General features: G+C 49.0%; 1 long non-coding RNA gene and 1 pseudogene across 1 annotated transcript; both read right to left on the bottom strand.

Annotated features, from left to right (window-relative positions):
• On the bottom strand, nucleotides 1,145-2,654 carry LOC102183166 (annotated as a pseudogene).
• Nucleotides 9,423-12,958, bottom strand: LOC106502936. Its single transcript, XR_001296605.2, has 2 exons — nucleotides 12,730-12,958; nucleotides 9,423-9,677 (listed from the first exon to the last, which is right to left on the bottom strand). It is a non-coding gene; the product is annotated as an uncharacterized LOC106502936 (long non-coding RNA).

The following is a 26,857-nucleotide window of genomic DNA, read 5'->3' as shown; positions in this document are numbered from 1 at the left end:
AATTGGGGATGTTAGTTATCTTTAAGTGTCTGTCTTTAATTCCCTTTCCTCACCCCAAAGTGAACTGAGAACAGGGACAGAAACATGTAATGTAAAGATGATTAGGGTTAAGTGGAAAACTACCCATCTGGACTGAAGGAAGTCTTGGTAAAATATAAATATGAAAAGGACTCTCTAATCCCCTGGTCACGACCATTTTCAAGTCTGTAAGGATAATTTCTGAGAAACTGTTGAGGGTTGGAGAAGAGTCAGAAAGCTAAAAAGTAACCCATTTCCCAGTGGCTCTGAAGGAAGATGCAAAAAGAAGATGCCATTGCACAAAAAAGACCTAAATTTGGCAAGAGAACTTCTTTGTAGGAAAGTGAGCAAGTAGGATCTGCTAAACAAGATATCTGCTTCCGGACTCAGATGCTCTGAGGTACACAAAATCTTCAGAGTGAAGGCTGAAGCTAGCCACAGAGGGTGCTATGGTGCAGCTGCTGGCAGCATGCAGCCTCTAACCTGCAATGGATCACCCTCAGCAGTTTCCCGCAGTTTCCCACAGTTTCCAAGTGATGAATAGAAACAGCCATGGCAGATGCAGCCTGCCACCCAACCTGGGAGCCCATTGGACACCTGGTGGCCAAAATAACAGGCCTGCCTAAGCTTTACCGGGCTTACCTACAGGCAAACTTGGGAGCTGGGGAGGGTCATGGTTCTCCGTAGTACACAGTCTCTGGATTTCCTCTCTTTACCAGTTACCGTCCATATAGCTCAGAAGTCACATGTTGGAAGCCTGTGAAGCAGACTCAATCACAATATACATTGTTTGGTCTATATAGCGCTTAAGCATTTAAAATTTTAGCTCTCAATTTTTAACTAGTAGGTAGTGTCGCATCTGGAGAAGGAAGTGGCGCCCCACTCCAGTACTCTTGCCTGGAAAATCCCATGGACGGAGGAGCCTGGTAGGCTGCAGTCCATGGGGTCGCAAAGAGTCGGACATGACTGAGTGACTTCACTTTCACTTTTCACGTTCATGCATTGGAGAAGGAAATGGCAACCCACTCCAGTGTTCTTGCCTGGAGAATCCCAGGGATGGGGGAGCCTGGTGGGCTGCCATCTATGGTGTCGCACAGAGTCGGACACGACTGAAGCAACTCAGCAGCAGCAGCAGTAGCAGTGTTGTATCAAATTATACTAGAATTATAATGTCTCTTTAAAAATTAACGTATCTGTTTACACTGATTCCACATTCTTATTTACCGATGACTGGTACCTAAGACAGGGAATGCGTCCTTCAATTTGTCCAGTCCCCACCTACTTTTTATAGCATCCCTGCTGAGACCAAGTCGTGATTATCACTAACCATGGCTGGATGCTGGGGTTTATTATTATTATTATTACTTGATAGGAAAGTAGGATTTATTGGTGGGCATGAGTAAGGAGGGGATAACACCAAGGATCTCATGAGTGCAGGGCTCGCCATTTGCCCAGAGGCCACAACTAGGGATGTATTTGAGCCTGTATCCATCCAGGATGAGCTGCTTTTCTGCTACACTGTCTTCAAATTTATCCACATTCAGCTTAATAAAGCCCCACTTCTTGGAGACGTGGATCTTCTGGCAGCCAGGGAACTTGAACCTGGCCCTGCAGAGTTCAATCACATGCTCCTTGTTCTGCAACTTGGTGCAGATGGACATTATGACTTGACCAAAGTGGACCCTGGCCACTGTGCCCTGAGGCTTTCCAAAGCCACCACACATACCTGTCTGGAGCCTATCAGCTCCAAAACAGGACAACATCTTGTTGACGCAGGTGACAGGGAAGGGTTGGAGCCACACTCGGATGTGGAAGCCACCTTTGCAGCAGCTTTTCACCATGTACTTGTTGGCACAAATGCAGGCAGCCTCCAGGGCTTTGGAGGAGAGCTGCTCATACTCACCTGACACCATGTGGCCACAGAGTGGGAACTCATCCACTTTTGCCTTCTTCCACTACAGGTCAAAGATGTGGATCTCACAATCAGGGATACCTTGGCAGAAGGAAGACTTTGAGTACGGCTTGTTAGTACAATATCTATAATACGGGGCGGGGCAGTGGCCCATGGTGACACCAGGATTTCCAGTGGTGAGCCAAAGGGAAAAGGCTGGGATTTATTGTGATTTTTATATACTTAATCTTCATTTGCATTATCTACCTTGATTTTAGAAGTGTTTCAATTAGCATCTCCCTACCCAGAGCAAATGTCAAACTATCATCTCTAACCCTAACTTTCCTGCTGAGCTGCCAACTGCTATTTATTTCAGTTGAGAACTGGACATTTTGAAATATTTTTTCTGGTGTTTTAATCTCAGCTCGTAACAAGCCTGTAACAAAAATGGTAATGCCATTTTGAGAGAATGAAATCAGAAGTTGAGCATAAGGGAAAAAATTATCTTGACTTGCTCAGTTCAGGTCAGTTCAGTCACTCAGTCGTGTCAGACTGAACAAGTCAAGATACTTTTTTCCTTTATGCTCAACTTCTGATTTCATTCTCTCTCAAAATAGCATTACTGTTCTTTGTCTAGACACCAGGCTGAGTTTGGCAGACATCTTTAACCCTACCCCTCCTGATCAGTTGCCAAGGCCTAGAGTTGGACCATAAAGAAGGTTGAACATTGAATAACTGATGTGGTGCTGGAGAAGACTCTTGAGAGTCCTTTGGACAGCAAGAAGATCAAACAAGTCAATCCTAAAGAAAATCATCCCTGAATATTCACTGGAAGGACTGATGCTGAAGCTGAAGCTCCAATACTTTGGCCACCTGACGCAAAGAGCTGACTCACTGGAAAATACCCTGATGCTGGAAAAGATTGAAGGTAAAAGGAGAAGAAGGTGGCAGAGGATGAGATGGTTAGATAGCATCACTGACTGAATGGACATGAATTTGAGAAAACTCTAGGAGACAGTGAAAGACAGGGAAGGACTGGTGTGCTGCAGTCCATGGGGTCACAAAGAGTTGAACACGACTTAGCCACTGACCAACACAACAATGCAACTACATTTGCAACATCGTTGCTGCTTTTGCCTCTTACCGTGGGCAAAATTCTCCCTCCCCAGGACTTCTGTTCCATCTAGACTGTTGCCATAGCCTACTGGTCACCTTATGGCAGAAAGTGGAGAAGAACTAAAGAGCCTCTTGATGAAAGTGAAAGAGGAGAGTGAAAAAGGTGGCTTAAAGCTCAACATTCAGAAAACTAAGATCATGGCATCTGGTCCCATCACTTCATGGCAAATAGATGGGGAAACAGTGGAAACAGTGCAGTTCAGTTCAGTCGCTCAGTCGTGTCCGACTCTTTGCGACCCCATGGATCGCAGCACACCAGGCCTCCCTGTCCATCGCCATCTCCCGGAGTTCACTCAGACTCACGTCCATCGAGTCCGTGATGCCATCCAGCCATCTCATCCTTGGTCGGCCCCTTCTCCTGCCCCCAATCCCTCCCAGCATCAGAGTCTTTTCCAATGAGTCAACTCTTCTCATGAGGTGGCCAAAGTACTGGAGTTTCAGCTTTAGCATCATTCCTTCCAAAGAAATCCCAGGGTTGATCTCCTTCAGAATGGACTGGTTGGATCTCCTTGCAGTCCAAGGGACTCTCAAGAGTCTTCTCCAACACCACAGTTCAAAAGCATCAATTCTTCAGTGCTCAGCCTTCTTCACAGTCCAACTCTCACATCCATACATGACCACAGGAAAAACCATAGCCTTGACTAGACGGACCTTAGTCGGCAAAGTAATGTCTCTGCTTTTGAATATGCTATCTAGGTTGGTCATAACTTTCCTTTCAAGGAGTAAGAGTATTTTAATTTCATGGCTGAAGTCACCACCTGCAGTGATTTTGGAGCCCCGAAAGATAAAGTCTGACACTGTTTCTACTGTTTCCCCATCTATTTCCCATGAAGTGATGGAACCGGATACCATGATCTTCGTTTTCTGAATGTTGAGCTTTAAGCCAACTTTTTCACTCTCCTCTTTCACTTTCATCAAGAGGCTTTTTAGTTCCTCTTCACTTTCTGCCATAAGGGTGGTATCATCTGCATATCTGAGGTTATTGATATTTCTCCCAGCAATCTTGATTCCAGCTTGTGTTTCTTCCAGTCCAACATTTCTCATGATGTACTCTGCATATAAGTTAAATAAGCAGGGTGACAATATACAGCCTTGACTTACTCCTTTTCCTGTTTGGAACCAGTCTGTTGTTCCATGTCCAGTTCTAACTGTTGCTTCCTGACCTGCATACAGATTTCTCAAGAGGCAGGTTAGGTGGTCTGGTACTCCCATCTCTTTCAGAAATTTCCACAGTTTATTGTGATCCACACAGTCAAAGGCTTTGGCATAGTCAATAAAGCAGAAATAGATGTTTTTTTGGAACTCTCTTGCTTTTTCCATGATCCAGTGGATGTTGGCAATTTGATCTCTGGTTCCTCTGCCTTTACTAAAGCCAGTTTGAACATCAGGGAGTTCACGGTTCACGTATTGCTGAAGCCTGGCTTGGAGAATTTTGAGCATTACTTTACTAGCATGTGAGATGAGTGCAATTGTGTGGTAGTTTGAGCATTCTTTGGCATTGCCTTTCTTTGGAATTGGAATGAAAACTGACCTTTTCCAGTCCTGTGACCATTGCTGAGTTTTCCAAATTTGCTGGCATATTGAGTGTAGCACTTTCACAGCATCATCTTTCAGGATTTGAAACAGCTCAACTGGAATTCCATCACCTTCACTGGCTTTGTTCGTAGCAATGCTTTCTAAGGCCCACTTGACTTCACATTCCAAGATGTCTGGCTCTAGATTAGTGATCACACCATCATGATTATCTGGGTCGTGAAGATCATTTTTGTACAGTTCTCCCATGTATTCTTGCCGCCTCTTCTTAATATCTTCTGCTTCTGTTAGGTCCATACCATTTCTGTCCTTTATCGAGCCCATCTTTGCATGAAATGTTCCCTTGGTATCTCTAATTTTCCTGAAGAGATCTCTAGTCTTTCCCATTCTGTTGTTTTCCTCTATTTCTTTGCATTGATCGTTGAAGAAGGCTTTCTTATGTCTTCTTGCTATTCTTTGGAACTTTGCATTCAGATGCTTATATCTTTCCTTTTCTCCTTTGCTTTTCGCCTCTCTTCTTTTCACAGCTATTTGTAAGGCCTCCCCAGACAGCCATTTTGCTTTTTTGCATTTCTTTTCCATGGGGATGGTCTTGATCCCTGTCTCCTGTACAATGTCACAAACCTCATTCCATAGTTCATCAGGCACTCTATCTATCAGATCTAGTCCCTTAAATCTATTTCTCACTTCCACTGTATAATCATAAGGGATTTGATTTAGGTCATACCTGAATGGTCTAGCGGTTTTCCCTACTTTCTTCAATTTAAGTCTGAATTTGGTAATAAGGAATTCATGATCTGAGCCACAGTCAGTTCCTGGTCTTGTTTTTGTTGACTATATAGAGCTTCTCCATCTTTGGCTGCAAAAAGTATAATCAATCTGATTTCAGTGTTGACCATCTGATGATGTCCATGTGTAGTCTTCTCTTGTGTTGTTGGAAGAGGGTGTTTGCTATGACCAGTGCATTTTCTTGGAAAAACTCTTATTAGTAGAAACAGTGGCTGACTTTATTTTGGGGGGCTCCAAAATCACTGCAGATGGTGATTGTAGCCATGAAATTAAAAGATGCCTACTCCTTGGAATGAAAGTTATGACCAACCCAGACAGCATATTAAAAAGCAGAGACATTACTCTGCCAACAAAGGTCCATCTAGTTAAGGCTATGGTTTTCCCAATAGTCATGTATGGATGTGAGAGTTGGACTATAAAGAAAGCTGAGCACAGAAGAATTGATGCTTTTGAACTGTGGTGTTGGAAAAGACTCTTGAGAGTCCTTTGGACTGCAAGGAGATCCAACCTCCGTCCTAAAGGAGATCAGTCCCGGGTGTTCATTGGAAGGACTGATGTTGAAACTGAAACTCCAACACTTTGGCACCTGATGAAAAGAACTGACTCCTTGGAAAAGACCCTGATGCTGGGAAAGATTGAGGACAGGAGGAGAAGGGGACGACAGAGGATGAGATGTCTGGATGGCATCACCGACTCGATGGACATGAGTTTGGGTAAACTCTGGGAGTTGGCGATGGACTTGGAGGCCTGGTGTGCTGGAGTTCATAGGGCTGCAAAGAGTCGGACACGATTGAGTGACTGACTGACTGGTTATTCTGCCCTCCAGTCTCTCTTCACTTCAGTCCACACTGAAGACTTGCCAGAATAATTTTCTTTGAACAATATCCTAAACATGTCACTTTTCAGCTTTCAAAAGACTTCAAAGGCTTCCCATTGCCTATAGCATTAATCAAGTATCCCTTATCTGGCATTCAAATCCCTGCACCCTCGGACTTCTTACTATAGTAACTCAGATCCCTAGAGAGTTTGGTAAAAATTCATATTAAGCAGGCTCTTGCTTGCTTGAGGTTCTGATTCTGTGGTTTGAGATGGGATGCAGGCCTATTTGTCATAGAACCCAGGCCATTCTGATGCAACGGTCCATGAACCTCACGTGACACAGCCTGTCTCAGAGGCACTCTGAGGGCACCAAGACACCTGGCGCATCTGCCCAGACACCGCGATCTGCGTCAGCGCCTCCTCTGCTGCAGCACCGGGCTCGTAACTGTTGGCTGAGCTGGTGGGGATCCGGCCTATGCAAAATGCGGTCTGTACCCCCAGACAGCATCCTGAAGGCAGCCCCCGGCCACCTCAGAGACACCTTGTTTATCCTTTCTTTATTTATATTATTTATTATTGCTGTTGTTTTGGCGGCATCACACGGCATACAGAATATTAGCTTCCCTGACCAGGGATCGAACCCATGCCCCCTTCAGTGGACTGCCAGGGAAAGCTCCCTCAGAAGCCTAGTTTAGAAAAGCAAATAGCAGTCTCTTTAAACAGGAGGCCTCTTTCATCTTGATACTTGAGGCACATTCAGACACGCTTATTTTTGTTGACCACAACAAAAACAAGTTTTTGTTTCGATTCTATTCCTGAATCTGCCACCTACTATCTATGACAAAGCAAATCTTTAATTTCTCTTATCCTCAATTGTTCTCATCTTTATAATGAGGACAATAAGTTCTTCCCAGAGTTATTGGGTAGATGAATAATAATATATAGAAAGTGCTTAGTGTAATGCTTAAACATCATAGATAAGTATATATACTTATTTTTGACATAAATATCATAAATAAGTAAACCACAGCCTGGTATTGCTAACAGTCAGAAGCAGGGTTTTCAGAAATCATCTACACAAAGTTTTTAATTTTTCAGATGAATAAAAGGAGGCCATGAGAGGGGAAAAGATGCCCAATGTCACACAGCTATTTAGGGCAGGATTAGGACTAGAACCTGTCTCTCACCTCTAGAGAGCTCTTCCCATTTTTCCACATCCCTTCTTGTGACACAGTCTTCATTCATCCCCTCATTCATTTATCCTCTTACTTAGGGAGTATTTATTGAGTACCCTTGGTGCCAGGCTCTGGAGGAGCAGTGGTGGGTTTTGGAGTGGCAGCTGTTGGAGGCTGAAGGCAGGATATGGTCAGGTGGAGTGGGAGGTGGAGAGCCCAAGGGGCAGAAAAATTCAGCTGTGCATACACATGGTGACGTTTCCTCAGGGGGAGGCAGAAATTTGGGACAGAGAGAAAGACTCGGGGCCTTACAGGGCCAAGACACGGGGTCAGTGAGAAAGAGTGACCAGGAAGGTCAAAGACGACGGTACAGTAGCACTAAACGACCTTCAGAGAAAGTGATGAGAAGCGATGGCTGGAACAGGGAAGGCAGAGCAGGAAGATGCCGCCTCACCACGTGGGCCTGAAGGGGTGTGGGCTGTGACGGAGCAACAGGCTCCCCTTGAGACGGTCCTGTTTCAGGTAAGGTCAGGAGTTGCAGAAAGCGCTTGGATGAGGTTGAGGTTACCAGGGACTTTGCTGGCCGCGAGGGGTCGGGAGGGAGGTCGGGGGGAGTCACGTTAGTGGAGGGCACTTACACAGAGGTGTGGGAGTGAGTGTGTTTGCCCCTTGCACAGTGGCCAGTGTGGGAAGGAGTGAAGGTTCAGTCCTGCCTGTGCCTCGGGAGACAGCTGAGCCTAGGGTTTCAGCCACAAAGACACGAGCCCCGGAGAGTTGCTCCCAGGAGTCAGTCAGGGGACTGCAGGTGGCCTCTGTGGCTTGGAAGACAGGCCTCCAGGTTCCTGGAGCTGGGCTCTCAGGGCCTGCTTTGCGCTTCCCAAAGCCACCTTTCACACCTTCACGTTATCCTGCACCGCACTGGCTCACACAGGCTCTCTCTCCTGCTGGGGCAAGTGATGGAAAGTGTTACTAATTCATCAGACTTGTGACACGGGCTGACGGTATGAAGGGGATCTGCTCCCCCAAAGATGGCGGTGCCCTTGAGGGTCGCTTCTCAGCTGCTGCGTCCTGCTGACCCACGAGAGGAGTGCTCCAGCTCCGATCTCCTTCACCAGCACGGGCCTGCGGTAGGGGCTGAGTGCGCGTGAGAGAGAGTGAGAGTGACGGGGTGGGAGCTTGAGCAGGGGAGATGTGGACAGGTGGTTAGACCAGGATTTGGTTGGAAATGTCCCCAGAGAGGTTTTTTCGCTTCTGTAATTCCCTAGGTGCATCATAGGAGCAAAAGGATATAAACTGTCTGTTAAAAGTCTGGTATCCTGGAGACCCCCTCCCCAAGAATGTGCCCTCCACAGCTTCACCCTCCGGGCCTTCTCCAACAGTGCTAGAAGGTGTGACTGCAAGTGCTGGAACCTCAGCAGCGGAGCACAGGCACTTGGGGTCAGCCGCAGATCTGAAGCTGCATTTATCACCTCTTTCCCAAACCGAGAGGACAGACACGTTGTACATACTCCTCATCCTCACTCCCCGAAGCCCAGGACAAACCCCCTTCATCTCCAGACAGAAAACAAGAGAAGCGCTGCCGCAGATGTTGTTTTGGCAAAACCTTAGTGGGCTGGGCCTCCTGCGGCTGGGTGTCTGGGTAGGCAGGAAGCTGGCATCACACTTGTGATGGCCAGAAAGCCCCCTGGGAGGGGGCTAACGTGTGGAGAAAGACAGACCCAAGAAATGGGGACACGAGAAGAATCTAAAGAAGAGGTACTGTGGCGGCCAGCTGTGGCTTCAGGGCCCCAGGTGTTTCTCAGCTGAGCGTGGCTGCCAGCCCGGGGACGCAGAGCACTTCATCCATGTGGTTCACAGAGCAGAGCCTGGTGGGCAGGCTGGGAGTCACCTCCCCGAGCCACACACTGCGCATCTATAAGAGAGTGTGGGCCAGGAGACCCACCTTGCTGCTTCCATAATCTGTGTGAATCCCTAATGTGGGAACACGGGATCCGAGGAATCTGAAGTTATTCTCGGTAGCATTTAGTGTCATCCTCAACTGAGCTTTAATGAGAGCCCATAATGACAAGAGTAATCAGGTCAGGATAATAGCTAGGAAAATAATAATCAACATCCTTTCCCATGTTTCCCTCTGTGCTCAGCTCAAGGCTTCCTTCATGGCTCAGGAAACTCCCCTGAGGTCAGGGGTTGAGTCCCACTGAGTCAGAGAGTCAGGTGGTCCTGGGTATTTTCAGCTGCTTTTCAGCATTAGAGATGTGGTCCCACGGTGAAAGCTCCTGAGGAGAGTGGAGAGAGGGATATTATGAGATATGTCTAATAGGGCTTTGAGAAGGTTTAGCCCCTAAAGTTGGGGAGAATGAATTATGTTCTTAGTGGGGATGGGTAAGCTCCTAGAAAGAGAACAACTCCCTGACGCCCAGGTTTTGAATTCAAAGAAGAATTTAGTTGTTCAGTCATGTCCGACTCTTTGTGACCCTATGGACTGCAGCATGCCAGGCTTCCCTGTCCTTCACTATCTCCTTGAGTTTGCTCAAACTCATGTCCACTGAGTCAATGATGCATCCAACCACCTCATTCTCTGCCCCTCACCTTCTCCTTCTGCCCTCAATCTTTCCCAGCATCAGGGTCTTTCCCAAGCATCCTTATTTAAAAATGCATGTAAGTCCAGGAAGACACCAACCACCCTCTTCTAGCCAGATTCCAGGAGGAGGGAATCTGCCTAAGAGTTTGAACAGACAGACGCTTTGGGCCCATCTCACTGAATTTGTAGAGAGGCACAGAAGTGTGGGTAGGGATTAAAAAGAGCTGAATTACCATGCAAAAGAAAACAGGAAGAATTGTAAGGAAAGGGCCTGAAATCCAGCTCATATAGCAAAAACACTCATGGATCAGCAACACATTTCCTAAACTAATTTGACTTAAGAAAAGAGAAGCTCAAAACTAGAGCCAACCTTGCTCCCAGAGGAATCTGGAATATTTTGAGGAGGGGCACTGGATTTGCTATAGGCCTTAGAATGAAGTTCTGAACCAGTCTTAGCTAGCACCTAAGGAGCAGTGGACCTCAGCTGACAAACACCCATTGGGAATATGGCCTTGGGTGTCACACTCAAGTGCCTGATCTTTAATGAGGACAACCACCTCCGAAAAGAGGGTAACTGCAATTTACACTGTGCAATTTACTTCTCAGCAACTCAGCACAGTTTTCCCTGGCAGGGAAGGGGTTATGTGGGGATCACTGAGCCAGGACGTGGAGAAAGAGGGCGAGGGGAGTATTGCAGAGATTCATCTTGTCTGACCTCCCATGCTTCAGTGCCATTTATACATGAGTCACAAATCAATCACTTGACCCCAGGATCTGAACACCTTTTCTCCTCCTTGTTTTAAAGTGATCAAAAAGAAGGAAGCTTGGTCCCCATCCTCAAGGGTGCAAGGAGGAAGCTCTTCAGCCTACTTTGAAAGAAATGATTCCTGACCTCAAGAATCTCCAAGAGGGGGACAAGGAGGAGGCATGCATACTGAGGACATACACGCAAAGCTGCCAGCAAACATGGTCTGAAGTTAATGAAGGGGGTTGGAATGGAGGCAGCAGTAGACAGTTGGTGTCCAGTATGAAATAGTTTGCTGGCCCTTGAAGTTCTGAGCTAGATTTGCAGGTCTTATTAGGAGGGGCAGAAGACAGTCCAGTACTGTACAAGTATTCACATGACTGCTCACCCACTGGCTTTTGGCAATTCTGGTTTCCTTCCCGGGTTTAACTGGACAGGTCATCTCAAGCATGCTCACCACACTTGCTTACTAGTACGGGCCCAAAACAGCCCATCGCTGCCACGGCAGCACAGATGGCAGGCACCAAGTGATTTTGTTTATAAAGCTTAAGCTTTTCCATAGGGTCAAAGGGCATCCCAGAGTGGCTGGGTGAGGCCCCAGAAAGGCAGAATTCTGGAAGCCAAGTCAGTATCTGGGCCTCTGTTGATCCCTTCCTTAGAAGGGGCACCTGAATAGGCTCTTCCAGGGTACATTGTCATCCTGCTTATTTAACTTATATGCAGAGTACATCATGAGAAATGCTGGGCTGGATGAAGCACAAACTGGAATCAAGATTGCCGGGAAAAATATCAATAACCTCAGATATGCAGATGACACCACCCTTATGGCAGAAAGCAAAGAACTAAAGAGCCTCTTGATAAAAGTGAAAGAGGAGAGTGAAAAAGTTGGCTTGAGGCTCAACATTCAGAAAACTAAGATTATGGCATCCGGTCTCTTCACTTCATGGCAAATAGATGGGGAGACAGTGAAAACAGTGACAGACTTTCTTTTCTTGAGCTCCAAAATCACTGCAGATGGTGACTGCAGCCATGAAATTAAAAGAGCCTTGCTCCTTGAAAGAAAAGTTATGACCAACCCAGGCAGCATATTAAAAAGCAGAGACATTAGTTTGCCAGCAAAGGCCATCTAGTCAAGGCTGTGGTTTTCCCAGTGGTCATGCGTGGATGTGAGAGTTTGACTATAAAGAAAGCTGAGCACAGAAGAATTGATGCTTTTGAACTGTGGTGTTGGAAAAGATGCTTGAGGGTCCCGTGGACTGCAAGGAGATCCAACCAGTCCATCCTAAAGGAGATCAGTCCCGGGTGTTCATTGGAAGGACTGATGTTGAAGCTGAAACTCCAATTCTTTGGCCACCTGATGCGAAGAGCTGACTCATTGGAAAAGACCCTGATGCTGGGAAAGACTGAGGGCAGGAGAAGGGGACGACACAGGATGAGATGGCTGGATGGCATCACCGACTCGATGGACATGAGTTTGAGTAAGCTCCTGGAGTTGGCGATGGACAGGGAGGCCTGGCGTGCTGCAGTCCATGGGGTTGCAAAGAGTTGGACAGGACGGAGCGACTGAACTGAACAATTTTGCACAACACTTCACAGTTTCCAAAGCTGTTTTACAAGAACAAGTTGAACGCCCATTTGATGCTCACAACCACTCCATAAGGCAAGAACCTTCTATACTTCAGGGATAAGGAAAATGAGGCTGGCAGCAACTATGAGGTTTAAGGTTACCCAGCAGAGGCTAGGCTGTCCTTCCCACCACGCTGCACTGGCCTCTCCTCACAGACTCTGGATCGGACTTGAGGGCCCCAGAGCCTGATGGGGATCATTTGAGTGTGTCTATCAAAGGCCAGCTGTCATCTGCATTTCAGTCCTGCATTGAACGGTTCAGGAGAAACACAAAGATGAGCATTCTGGGAGAAAGTGTCTGGGAAGGCTGCCTCCCTGGGCGGTCCAGCTCTCTGGAGGAGATGGAAATCCATCTCTTCTCTCTGAACTGGCTTACCTTTGCGGGACCGGGGAGTCGTTTGGAAGATGAGAGCCCGGCCAGAGACCGCGGGCCGCTGTTGTGCGGCCTCCGGCCCCGCGGAGCCCTCAGGAGTCTGCGCCCTACAAGGGCTGCGCTTCCGGCGGGCGGTCGGGTAGTCAGGCGTAGCGGCCACGTCAGCGTCGGGGAGAGAGGCGGCCGCCACTCGGCTGGGAGAGCGGTGACGCAGGCCGGGGAGAGGGAGGGGGAGGGGAGGGGAGGGGAGGAAGGAAGGGGAGGGGAGGAGGGAAGGGGAGGAGGGGGAGGGGAGGAGGAGGGGAGGAGGAGGGGAGGAGGGGGAGGCCCCGAGGAGGCTGGGAGAGCCGTGATGCTGGCGGGGGGGAGAGGGAGGGGGAAGGAGGGGGGAGGGGAGGAGGGGAAGGGGAGGAGGAGGGGAAGGGGAGGAGGAGGGGAGGAGGGGGAGGCCCCGACGAGGCCGGGAGAGTGATGCTGGCTGGGGAGAGGGAGGAGGAAGGAGGGGGGGGGAGGGGGAGGGGGGGGAGGGGAGGAAGGGGAGGCCCCAACGAGGCTGGGAGAGCCCTGACGCTGGCGGGGGAGAGGGAGGGGGAAGGAGGGAGGAGGGGAGGGCAGGGGTACGGGAGGAGGGGCGGGGGGAGGGGAGGCTCTGACGAGGCTGGGAGAGTGGTGACGCTGGCGGGGGAGAGGGAGGGGGAAGGAGGGGGGAAGGGAGGGGAGGAGTGGGGGGGAGGGGGAGGAGAAAAGTGGCGGGGGGAGGGGGCGGCCTCCACGAGGCTGGGAGAGTGGTGACGCTGGCGGGGGAGAGGGAGGGGAAGGAGGGGGGAGGAGAGGGGAGGAGTGGTGGGGGGAGGAGGAGGGGAAAAGTGGCCGGGGGAGGGGGGCGGCCCCTAGGAGGCTGGGGGAGTGGTGACGCTGGGGGAGCGGTGACGCTAGTCGGGGGACGGAGAGGTGGGAGGGGGATGAGGGGAGGGAGGGGGGAGGGGAGGGGGAGGAGGAGAGGAGGGGAGGAGGAGGAGGGGAGGAGGAGGAGGGGGAGGGGCGGGGTGGGGGGAGGGGCGAGGGAGGGGAGGGGGCGGCTGCGAGTCGACTGGGCAAGCGGTGACGCGGGCGGGGGCGGGGGCGGGGCAAGGGGGAGGGGTGGGGGAGGGCCGGCAAGGTTAACTCTCGCGCCGGGGTGGCCAATTCTGAACTTCCTCTTTACTGTGTGTGTGTGTAAATGTGGGTTCACCTCGGGGGTCGCATGCGTGACTACTTTCCGTCCCTGTGAGGGCGCGGGTGTTTGTATTCTGGGCAGCCTGTTTTGTCTCTAGTTGTCAAGCATGCCTATTTCACCTTACAGCCATGGTGTGTATTTTCGCCTTGGAGACAGATGAGCCACTTTGTTGGGTAAGACAGTCGCAGCTCTCCATTGTTTCTCTTGCTAAACAATCGAAAAGAGTCTTGATACTTGTGCTTCCAGAGACTCTCAGACCTCGAGAGTCTCACTGGAGGCACTGCTGTAAGAGACTGGCTTCCCTTTAACCCAGCGGCCTCCTCTCGCTGACTCTGTGCGACCCCATGGACTGTAGCCCACCAGGCTCCTCTGTCCATGGGATTCTCCAGGCAAGAATTCTGGAGTGGGTTGCCACGCCCTCTTCCATGCCATCTTCCAAACCCAGGGATCGAACCCAGGTCTCCTGCATTGCAGGCGGATTCTTTACCCTCTGAGCCACCAGCGAATCCCCCCACCGTCCTAGCCAAATCAAATAAAAACAGGTTAGCTCTGGAGCTGAAGGAGAAGAAGCAGAAAAGAAGGCAGGATGCCTAGGGCCAGGTGCTAAGTCGCTTCAGTCACGTCTGAGTCTTTGTGACCCTATGGACTCACCAGCTCACCAGGCTCCTCTGTCCATGGGATTTTCCAGGCAAGAATACTGGAGTGGGTTGCCATTTCCTTCTCCAGGTCAGTAAACAGAAAAGGAAGAGAAATCACAAGAGAAGCTCAAGGCTCACATGTCAACCAGGCTTCATGGAGCCTCCAGTGTGGGGGTGGGGGTGGGGGTGGGGGTGGGGGTGGGGGTGGGGTGCCAGGAGTCGGGGAACTGCTCATTTCTGAGTTCAGCCTGCCAGGGTGGAACCTCTTGGAGTGCCCCCCTCCCCCAGGCCTGCCTTGTCTCAGCTGGAGTTGGGAGGGAGGATGGGTGAGGGGAACAGTGGGTGGTGAAGGGATTCTAAAAGGAAGCGAGGGGGTTACACAATAGAGGGTGTGGCAGAAACAGGACAGGGAAGAGTCAGAGACCCAGCCGAGGCTGGGGTGCAGGGGCACTTGGCTGCCGTACTGCAGGAGCTCAGGCTTAGGGGAAAGTCCCCAGGGCCTCCCAGACTGTCCCTTTGCACCCACGCACTCTCCTTCCCCTAAAGACTCACTTCCTCTCTCGTTCCCCTGGTAGAGAACTGTCTGGGTGAAACTGTACACCACCTCAAGCTTTGGCCCCAGTCAGAGAGTGGGAGTCACAGGCATGGAGACAGTGACCTTTCTTGTCACGGGATCTGCCCAGGATGTGGCCACTTTGCCCTTTGCCGTGGCTGCAGAAATCACCCTACTGCTGAGGCCTAGGCTGGTGGGGTGGGGGCAATGGTGGGGTAGTAAAAATGTTTTAAGCCTAGGAATTTAAGATAATGAAGAACAGTTCAATTCAGTTCAGTTGCTCAGTCGTGTCCGACTCTTCGACCCCATGGAATACAGCATGCCAGGCTTCCCTGTCCATCACCAACTCCTGGAGCTTACTCAAACTCATGTTCATCGATTCAGTGATGCCATCTCACCCTCTGTCGTCCCCTTCTCCTCCTGCCCTCAATCTTTCCCAGCATTAGGGTCTTTTCCAATGAGTCAGCTCTTCATGTCAGGTGGCCAAAGTATTGGAGTTTCAGCTTCAGGAACAGTCCTTCCAATGAATATTCAGGACTGATTTCCTTTAGGATGGACTGGTTGGATCTCCTTGCTGTCCAAGAGACTGTCAAGAGCCTTCTCCAACACCACAGTTCAAAAGCATCAGTTCTTCGGCACTCAGATGTCTTTATAGACCAACTCTAACATCCATATGTGACTACTGGAAAAACCAAAGCTTTGACTAGACGGACCTTTGTTGGCAAAGTAATGTCAGTTTTCCCCTCAGTAAGTCTCTCCCATCAGGAAGCTTACATAAGCCTCTTATCCTTCTCCATTGGTGTACAGAGAGAAAGAAAACCACAATCACAGAAAACTAACCAATCTGACCACATGGACCACAGCCTTGTCTAACTCAGGGAAACTATAAGCCATGCTATGTAGGGCCACCCAAGATGGACTGGTCATGGTGCAGGGTTCTGACAAAACGTGGTCCACTGGAGAAGGGAATGGCAAACCAGTATTCTTGCCTTGAGAAGCACATGAACAGTGTGAAGAACATTGGCCTTCCTTTCTCAGGCACCAGGTATAGAGGAATAAAAACAATGGGGTAGCATTTGTATCTCACCTGGGCAGTAGTGCACAGTGGTTACAAGAATGGCCTTGGGAGTCCCTTGAGGTCTCAGGAAAGTTCTGAATTTCAAGCTCCTTGTCTGAAAAATAGAAACAAAAATACTTATCTTATTGATTCTTTTGAGGGTTAAAGATGATCATGTTTCTAAAGCATTTTGTACATTAATCCCTTCCACAGTATTTATGTATCTGGCACAAGGTAAACAATAAATAGTAACTGTCATTACCAATAATCGTGGTAGCAGTAATAGATGTCCTCTCCAGGCCCCACATGGAAAGTTGGCCAGCAACACCTGGTGTTCCAGGGCTGCCTTTGGGTCCCTGTCCCTCAGTTTTCTTCCCCCTCTGATACCTCATCACCTCCGCCACTTTCTCCTCTGTCCTGATTCCAGCCGGGCCTCAAAGAAATGACAGTGAGTACAGAACACAGAATAGGTGTTTCCATGCTGGCTATACCCTTCCTGGGGCCTCAAGCTCCTTGTCACTGAAATGGAGGAGAATCCTTTCTGGCTGGTGTCCGTTTTTGTGAAAGTCAAAGGACTAAAAAATTTGTGAAAAGACCTTGAAAACTGTCCCCCTGGACCGACTCTGCACTTGGCGAATTCTTTCTGAGCCTCAGCTCCTATACCTAACCACCCTCTCCCCCACCCCCCACCACACACACACATGCGCGCGTGCGCACACACATGCACGCACACGGACATGCACACACACACACACACACACACACACACACACACTATGTTTCAGCCATCATGGCTTTCCTTTAATCTAGCAGTGATGGAACTGGGAGGCGGTGGCACAGTAGATTTGGGGAAGCAGTCTGTGTCCTCTGGGAGCTTGTGGAGGACAGGAGGGCAGAAAGAGGGGAGGAGGGGAGCCAAGTCCTGGCCCTGCTCAGACTCAGGGATTCCTGCTGCTCCCATCACACAAAGCCCAAGATCAGCCCCATTTCTTCAGGGTACATTGTGCTGATTGGTCTTCCTCTAGGCTTCCAGGGCTGGGAGAAAGCTCTGCCAGCTTCTAATCCCTGCCTCTCCATTCTTCCCAGGAGGAGAGCAAGTGTTCCAACAGGGAAGCCCCTTGACAACAGGTTCTACTTCCTCATGCAAGAGATCTAATCCACCCCCACTCCTCTGCCCCACACCCTCACCCAGGCAGCCCATTTCCTCTCCTGCTGGTTCCTGGAAACAAAGAACCGCCCTCTTTGGTAGTAAAATAGGACACTAGTTCATCTTACGCCTGCTTCTGGCCTCCAAAATCCCAGACTCAGTCAGGCACCCCTCAGGCACCCCTCAGGCTGGGCCTCCACGCTCAGACCTGGGGCTGCCCCCCGCCTCCGTCTCTGTTGGGCGTGGAGCCGCCCCACACGGGGTGGGCAGCCTGGCCCCAGCTTGGCCTGAGGACCCCTGGCTGCTCCTGCTGCTGTCCAGCTACCAGCCCTCATCAGCATGGCCCCCTTACTTTTTACCACTGTGATTTTACAAGGCCAGCAGTGGTCCTTGCCCAAAGTTGGGAGGAAGCTGCCTTTGTAGAAGACAAGGTTTCCTGCTCCGTAAGCTTTTACAAGACTTCCCCAAGCAAACTGCCACATAAGAGAAAGAACTTGAGTCAGAAGCCACTTGAGTTCTTGGCCGCTCAGAAACGTCTCTAAGCCTCAGTTTCCTCGTCTGAGAAATGAGGGTGGAGGAATCTGTTTACAGAGTGGTCATCAGGGTCAAATGAGGTGTGGTTGTGAAGATGTAAGCGGTGTAAGCAGCACGTTGTTACTTCTGCCTGCCACTCACATAGAGCCCAGGTCACCACCATCTCCAAAAGGGAGAGACCTTCCTCAAACATCAAGTCCCCCCTCCTTGGGCAGCTACTGTGTCCTCAGGACTTACCCAAATTGTACCATGGAGAAGAGTGTCTGTTACTTAAGGGTGTGGGAAACATCTTTAAGCTTTTTTCCATGGTTTGTGTGCTTGTCTTACCTGCTTCCCTTTAGGCATGGCTCAGATGGGAAAGAATCTGCCTGCGATGTGGGAGACCCACCTAGGTTTGATCCTTGTGTAGGGAAGATCCCCTGGAGAAGGAAATGCCAATTCACTCCAGTATTTTTCTCTGGAGAGTTCCTTGGACAGACGAGTCTGGTGGGCTACTCCATGGAGTCGCAGAGTCAGATGCGACTGAGTGACTACACTTTCTTTCTTTGTGTGCTCGTCTTATCTGCTTCTGCCTCTTTCTCAGCATCATGAAAATTTAAGCTCATTCCCGCTGTTACCCCACAGTGTAGAGTACCAAGTATAGTGAACTGAAGTGTGGACTTGGGAGAGGGCAAAGAGCCAGGCAGCTTCCTGGGGGTAAAACTTTATTTTTAACACATGAGGCTTCATAAACAAGTCAATTTTGGGCTGTCGAGGGGTTTTGTATATTTTGAACTTATGGATCAAGCTAATTTGAGATCCACTAGGCATTCAAAAAGGCAGCTGCCTCCAGGAGGAGGCCAGATAGTGAAAGTCACTTGGTTGTGTCTGACTCTTTGTGACCCTATGGACTATACAATCCATGGAATTCTCCAGGCCGGAATACGGGAGTGGGTAGCCAGTTCCCTTCTCCAGGGGATCTTCCCAAACTAGGGATTGAACTCAAGTCTCCTGCATTGCAGGCAGATTCTTTACCAGCTGAGCCACCAGGCAGCTGAGCAAAGCCAAGCCCAGCGGTAGGGTGGGGGTGGGGGGAGTCCCTCCTTTTAGAGGATGAAGTTTCATGGCTCCAGCTCTGAAGAGTGTCCCTCCCAGGCCATCTCATCTCTCAGGATGTGGCAGAGAGCAAGCATAGCCAGCAGCTTCCTGTCCGAAAGCTCTGCATGCCATCTGTGAGCTGCCCTCAGTTGCTGAGGCACATGAGCCCCTGGGGGGTGAATCCTTGGCCAAATAAACTCCCTGCTGCCTCAAGGAGCAGAAGGTTCTAGAAGGCACAGGATAGCTTTGTTCCTGGCTTATTAAGCAGACCTAGAACTGGAATGGAGACGAGTTTTGAATCTCTCTCCAAAGGCCCAGAGAAATTTCCTTGCAGTTGGTCATTGTAACAAGAGCTGCTCTTCACTCAGCAAGCACCCCCAGAATGATCTTCTGTAATAGAGTCAGAACTGTGTAATGAGGGGTCTGGGTTCAGGCTGTGGTGTCAGGTTGCTTAGGCTCAAACCTTAGTTTGAACAAGCAACCTAATATTCTCTGTGCCTCAACCTTCTCATCTGTAAAATGGGAACTACAGGAGTTTCTATCACATAGGATCGTCTGTGACTGATGAGGTGAGGGGTACATAACACTTAGGGCTCAATGAATACTGTTATTATGAGAAAGAACTTTAAGAAGTCTCCTGTTTCTCTGCTATTATGAAAGAAAATTCTCTCCCTGATTCTGACACTTCACACACGCGCACACACACACACACACACACACACACACACATCTTTTGGCTTCTGAACTCCTGGTTCAGCAAGAGCAAAAAGTTCAGTCCCTTCCTCTGGGTGATGATGGCATAGCAGTCGCTCTGGGCACCAGGAGGTAGAAGGTCTGAGAATCTTTTCAGTGTAAAAAATCTGCCTGGCGGAGCATCCCTGACCTGGTTCTTTTCAGTCCCTCACCTGACATATTTTCTATGATGACGGCGTCTATACTCCAGAACTTTCACATATGTTGTGTCATTTAACCTCCAGAATGGTCCCACGGAATAGCCTGTAAAGATATTATCAGAGAGGCCCCCTGGGACCTCCGCTCTAGCAGGCCACTCAGAGTGAGGAGGGGCCCGTCCAGCGTGGCCCTGGGCTATTCCACTGCAGAAGTTGCAAGGCGGCTCCAGGGGGGCAGAGCTCAGGGTCCCACAAGGACAGGGGGACTTAATAACAGGTAGTGGGCTATTTGGGAGCAGACAGTGTGAAGGGAAAAGGGCTACTCCTTTCCCCTCCTCAAATCCTCTCACTTAACCCCTGACCTCGCAGGATACAGGAACTAGGGGACAATACCGCTAGAACCCAGATCGCAAAGCTGAGTGCCCTCAGCCTACAAACAAGAAACGTCAGGTGCCCTGGGGGCGGCAGCGCTGGCCTGAATGTCCAAAGAGCTGGCTAGGTCCAGGTCCACCCTGGGCAGACTGTGCGGCTGAAAGTCAGTCACACAACCTCTGGTCACCTGAGCAGGGCTGTGTCCTGCCCTGCTCACAGAGAAGGGGGACAGAGGCTGGTCATCCAGCATGGAGCCTGGACTCAGAGCCCTGTGAACTTTCAGGCTCTGCCATCAATTTGCTGAGCTTCAGTCCCTTCCATAACACAGTGAGTGAGTGTGCTGAACCAATTGTTGCTAAGATCCCTGTGAGCTTCAGCAGGCTGTGATGACCTTCTCTTCGAAAAATGACCTCAATTCGTTTCATCTTTTGTAGTTTACCTTTTAGTTCATTGATCCAATTTACATCCTTAAAAAAAAATTTTTTTTTCAATTTAATTCAACGTTCTCCAAACAACTCTTATATGCTAGACATTGAGCTGGGTACTAGAAAATCAGTAGTGCCAAGACAGCTATTTTCAAGGCGCTTCCAGACTAGTGGGGTAAGATAGACAGTTCAGTTCCGTTCAGCTCAGTCGCTGAATCATGTCCGACTCTTTGTGACCCCATGAGGGGCAGTACGCCAGGCCTCCCTGTACGGCGACTCCCAGAGCCTAGCCAGACTCGTGTCCATTGAGTCGGTGATGCCATCCAAGCATCTGAAGCTCACTGTACTGCCGTCAGGGTTTCTGGAGGTCACAGGAGTCAGGGCAAAGATCCCACCAGGCCAAAGCGGGTGTCCCTGGGAAGAAACTCATCCCCCTCCAGGAGGAAGGGGGCGGAAGATTAACCTTGAGTACTGACCTCTTTTGGCCAGACTCTGTGCTAGATATCATAAATGCTACTTCATTTCATCCTTATAACAATCTTTGGAATTAAGTATTAAGCCCATTTTATACTTGAACAGCGACTTAGCATGCATGCACATAATTGAGCAGACTAAGATTCAGGGTACTTAAAGCCATCAGTTCAGTTCAGTTCAGTTCAGTTCAGTCACTCAGTCGTGTCCGACTCTTTGCGACCCCACGAATCGCAGCATGCCAGGCCTCCCTGTCCATCACCAACTCCTGGAGTTCACTCAGACTCGTGTCCATTGAGTCAGGGATGCCACCCAGCCATCTCATCCTCTGTCATCCCCTTATCCTCCTGCCCCCAATCCCTCCCAGCATCAGAGTCTTTTCCAATGAGTCAACTCTTCGCATGAGGTGGCCAAAGTACTGGAGTTTCAGTTTCAGCATCATTCCCTCCAAAGAAATCCCAGGGCTGATCTCCTTCAGAATAGACTGGTTGGATCTCCTTGCAGTCCAAGGGACTCTCAAGAGTCTTCTCCAACACCACAGTTCAAAAGCATCAGTTCTTTGATGCTCAGCTTTCTTCACAGTCCAACTCTCACACCCATACATGACCCCTGGAAAAACCATAGCCTTGACTAGACGGACCTTTGTTGGCAAAGTAATGCCTCTGCTTTTGAATATGTTATCTAGGTTAGTCACAACTTTTCTTTCAAGGAGTAAGTGTCTTTTAATTTCATGGCTGTAGTCACCATCTGCAGTGATTTTGGAGCCTCAAAAATAAAGTCTGACACTGTTTCCACTGTTTCCCCATCTATTTCCCATGCAGTGATGGGACCAGATGCCATGATCTTCGTTTTCTGAATGTTGAGCTTTAAGCCAACTTTTTCACTCTCCCCTTTCACTTTCATCAAGAGGCTTTTTAGTTCCTCTTCACTTTCTGCCATAAGGGTGGTGTCATCTGCATATCTGAGGTGATTGATATTTCTCCCGGCAATCTTGATTCCAGCTTGTGCTTCTTTCACCCCAGCTTTTCTCATGATGTACTCTGCATAGAAGTTAAATAAGCAGGGTGACAATATACAGTGTTGATGTACTCCTTTTCCTATTTGGAACCAGTCTGTTATTCCATGTCCAGTTCTAACTGTTGCTTCCTGACCTGCATATAGGTTTCTCAAGAGGCAGGTCATGTGGTCTGGTATTCCCATCTCTTTCAGAATTTTCCACTTCAGCCTGACTCTAGAGGCCATGCTTTTTCTGTCCAACTGACAGAATGTGAAGGGCGTGAGTAGTTGAGACTGAATGCTGCTCAGTATGAGCCCTGCTGACCTTTGCTAAATCTTCCTTGTCCCTCCCTCTGGCCAACAGGAGAAGTGCCACCGCTTTCTTCTATGGGTTGGTTTCCATCCATGTTTAATGGCCCAGCTGCCCTGGTCTCCCTGTTTCCCTGCAGACTAGCCAGGGAGTTTCACTGCAGCTGAGCAGCATGCTCTGACCTGTCCATGTTTAATGGCAGCAAGAATCTTATCTCAGTTTCCTAAATTGTTTGGGTTACCCTGGCACAGGGAGCTGGGCATTGGGGGAGGCAGCAGATGGCAGATTCTTCAGTCACTTCTTTGCTATGAAGAAGGAAGAGAAATTATTGGAGTATAAAATATGAAAGGGCAGGAGGCATGGAGGGCGGCATGGAGACACACTATAGTGGGGACAGAACACCTAGCTGCAGGTTTGTATGGTTCTGACCATTCTCTCCTCCACCCTGCTTCCTCTCAGCCATTTCCAGCAGCCATTGCACTGGGTCTTTTCACTGCCCATTCACAGAGTTTTCTTGGGAGACCCAAAACTTGTTGGGGAGGAGGTGTGAGTGGATGAATTTCTATAGGGCTTAAACACACACATTTCTTTTAAGCCCAATCTTGTGCCCCCTGAACATCTGAATCTGTTTATTTCCAGTGGAAAACACAGCAACATTTGCCACTCTTTTTTTTTTTTTTTTGTAGTTATTATTTATTTATTTATTTTAAAATTAAATTTTTATTTTTAGTTTATTTTACTTTACAATACTGTATTGGTTTTGCCATACATTGACATGAATCCACCACGGGTGTACATGCGTTCCCAAATATGAACCACCCCCCACCTCCCTCCCCATAACATCTCTCTTACGAACTGTTGAAAACAGGGACACAGATGTGTTGCAAAGGTCACACTGACCATATTTCAGCAGAACCCTGCCGCTAGCCCATGAGTCCTGGATCCTGCCGCTAGAGTGCCCTGAGTGGGGAGAACAGGGTCCAGTCCTACCCCGGTGCCCATGGAATGCCTGGAGCAGATAGTCAAGGTCTATTTGGGGAGTAGAAAGTCATGATTCAAACACAGGAGCACAGACCACTCAGATGTTATTTACAAGCCCAGTTTCCAAGCTGAGAGGGAGGGGAATGGATTTGCTGCCTTCTCCAGCCTCTCCTGCTCTCTGGCTTTCTCACACCCTGTCCCCAGTCCTTGCCTTTCTGTCTTCTTTCTACTACTCAAGAGCGCCCAGGAGCGTCTTATGTGTCACTCCCAGCTGGGAGCCCAGAGAGCGTGTTCTCAGGACAGAGAGAGGTGCTTGGGAGTGGGGCCTAGGGCTCACCACTTGTGACAAAGGATCAAGAGAGGTTCCTAGTCATGGGATTGGTGGGGCAAGGGGGGCAGAGAGGTCCCACTGAGTGGGTTGACATGGCCCTGCCCCATAGGGCCTCTGTCTGGTGGAAGTTAAAGAGGGCAGGATCCTTTCTTAGGAAGACTTCTTGGGAAGCAGGTGGGAAACAAGGACAGGAAAGGGCGATTTCATATTTACTTCACTCCCACTTCAAATGGGAAGAAAGCCAGTTAAATAAGTAAAAAATGGCCAGCACACAAATAAATGTTCACAAACAGTGGACCCTTGATTCCTAGGTTGGGATTTTGAAGGTTAAACCTCTAGAACTGGGAAATTCTGAATGACGTTCCTGAGACGTATCAGGACTGAAGGCATGATAGAGATGGAACTGATTCTGCTGTGAAATGTTATGCTACCTCGTATACGTGGTGTTTACACACTGAGAAATCCCTTTTTCTGATCTGTTCATTATCTCTCAGCACACAAGTTTGGCCTTCCCACCAACACTTCATAGTCTTTATCCCTAAAATAGCCCTGATTCTGAAATGCATGTCACATATATAATAATGTTCCCTATCTTTAAATATTATGAGAATTAAACGAGATAATCCTTGGGGAATGCTTCGAACTGCACTTAGCACACCGTAAATATTATATTAATGTGAGCTATTATTCCTGGAGGTAATAGTAAGAGGAAATAGGTAGGCAATTTAGTTCCAACATCAAGGCATGTTGCTGTGTAGTCCCCCGTCCATAGTTACTCCGTGTACACAGTAAAGGAAAACTCCTCTGTTCAGCCCCTTCTGTGGCCTTGCATACACCAAGCCCTGAATATAACTGCATTCCATGTGCTTTTTTTCATAAAGCTACAGATGCATGACTCAGGGGGCCTCTACTATAATGTAGCTACTGGCAGTTCAGTTCAGTCACTCAGTCTTTGTCACCCATGGACTGCAGCACGCCAGGCCTCCCTGTCCATCACCAGCTCCTGGAGTTTACTCAAACCCATGTCCATCGAGTCGGTTATGCCATCCAACCATCTCATCCTCTGTCATCCCCTTCTCCTCCCACCTTCAATATTTCCCAGCATCAGGGTCTTTTCCAAGGAGTCACTTCTTTGCATCATGTGGCCAACGTAATGGAGCTTCAGCTTCAGCATCAGTTCTTCCAATGAACATCCAGGGCTGATCTTTAGGATGGGCTAGTTGGATCTCCTTGCCGTCCAAGGGACTCTCAAGAGTCTTCTCCAACACCACAGTTCAAAAGCATCATTTCTTCAGCATTCAGCTTGCTTTATAGTCCAACTCTCACATCCATACATGACTACTGGAAAAACCATAGCCTTGACTAGACGGACCTTTGTTGGCAAAGTAATGTCACTGCTTTTTAATATGCTGTCTAGGCTGGTCATAGCTTTTCTTCCAAGAAGCAAGTGTGTTTTAGTTTCATGGCTGCAGTCACATCTGCAGTGATTTTGGAGCCCAAGGAAATAAAGTCTGTCACTGTTTCCATTGTTTCTCTGTCTTTGCCATGAAGTGATGGGACCGGATGCCATGATCTTAGTTTTCTGAATGTTGAGCTTTAAGCCAACTTTTTCACTCTCCTCTTTCACTTTCATCACGAGGCTTTTTTGTTCTTCACTTTCTGCCATAAGGGTGGTGTCATCTGCATATCTGAGGTTATTGACATTTCTCCCAGCAATCTTGATTCCAGCTTGTGTTTCATCCCTCCCAGCATTTTGCATGATGTGCTCTGCATAGAAGTGATGTAGGTACTGGCAGATGAAGGTAAATTAGACAGAGTCTGTTCTGTCAGCTGATGCTGCTAGTGGTAAAGAACCCACTTGTCGATGCAGGAGACATAAGAGACATGGGTTCAATCCCTGGGTTGGGAAGATTCCTTGGAGGAGGGCATGGCAACCCACTCCAGTATTCTCACCTGGAGAATCCCATGGACAGAGGAGTCTGGTGGGCTAAAGTCCATAGGGCCACACATAGTCAGATACAACAGAAGCAACTTAGCACGCACTCGCATACTGTCAGCAAACTCACAGTCTATTTAGGGTGGAAGAAAGGAGGATGTCTGTGAAGGGTCCACTGACCGTGCAGCAGCCAACCTGGCCATTGGTGCTCAGATGATGGTACTGCCCCCTGGTGCTTCTTAGGGCTCAGAGAAGGAAAAGGGGGCCTGCTGGGTGAGAAGGGGCCTATAGAATGGATGGTGATTATAAGGCAAAAGGAAGGAAGTCCTGGGAGGGGAGACTTGTTTTAAGCCCCATCACAATCTACCCCTACAATCTACCCCTACTCTTTACAAAGTGGCCCAGCACTTAGGTCAGCCGGAGAAAGGTGCATAGGTGACTCGGGAGGAATTCTCCAGGATTGCTCTGCCAGTGGCTTCTGGAAGTCCCTGGAGGGCAAGGGTAATCTCACTGTAAGAGGATTACTATCTCTCTGCCCTCGCCTCCCTCAGTAATGAGCTCTTAGTGTGGAGGGCTTTGGATAAGGATTTACTCATAGGCACTTACTCTGTGTCAGGTGTTTATGCATTGGGAATACAGCAACGAATAAAACAGATAAAAAATCCTTTCCTGGTGTGTACAAGGGGGTGATGGAGGATCAGATAATACACAGGATAAGTAAGTGGAATATGTACATTCTATGTTAGATTACATTGTGGTAAGTGCTAAGGAGGAAAATAAAGCAGGGGAGGGGGTGAAACTTGAGACCAGGTGGCTGGGTTGTGAGAAGGCCGCAATCCCCACCCCAAGGAGGCCACTATCTGATGGGTGGCTCTCATTTAAGTATAAAGAAGAATCTCCTGGCTTGCACAGAGAGTCTGATAGTAGGCCTGGAGCCGGGCCCAGAAGTGTGATGTCATGGATCCACACCGAGGAGCATTGCTTTTTTGGGAAAACAAGTCCGAGAAGGGTAGCACTGATTTTTTCCTGAGAAAGTAACCTGTGGGAACCCCAAGGAAATGGAACAAAAGGCAGCTTCAGCAGTGTCCCCCTGCCTTCAAGTCCTAGGGTATCTTCACACGCCGCTCCTTCCTGGAGTCTGTACTATGCCCCTGTCTCTCTAGCGAATAGGAGGAACTTGGAGTTCCCAGCCAAGCC

This window comes from Capra hircus, chromosome 16 (genome assembly GCF_001704415.2).
Source record: "Capra hircus breed San Clemente chromosome 16, ASM170441v1, whole genome shotgun sequence".
NCBI classification, from domain to species: Eukaryota; Metazoa; Chordata; class Mammalia; order Artiodactyla; family Bovidae; genus Capra; species Capra hircus.
The sequence above is the reverse complement of the archived record's forward strand: the minus strand, read 5'-3'. Positions and strand labels throughout refer to the sequence as shown.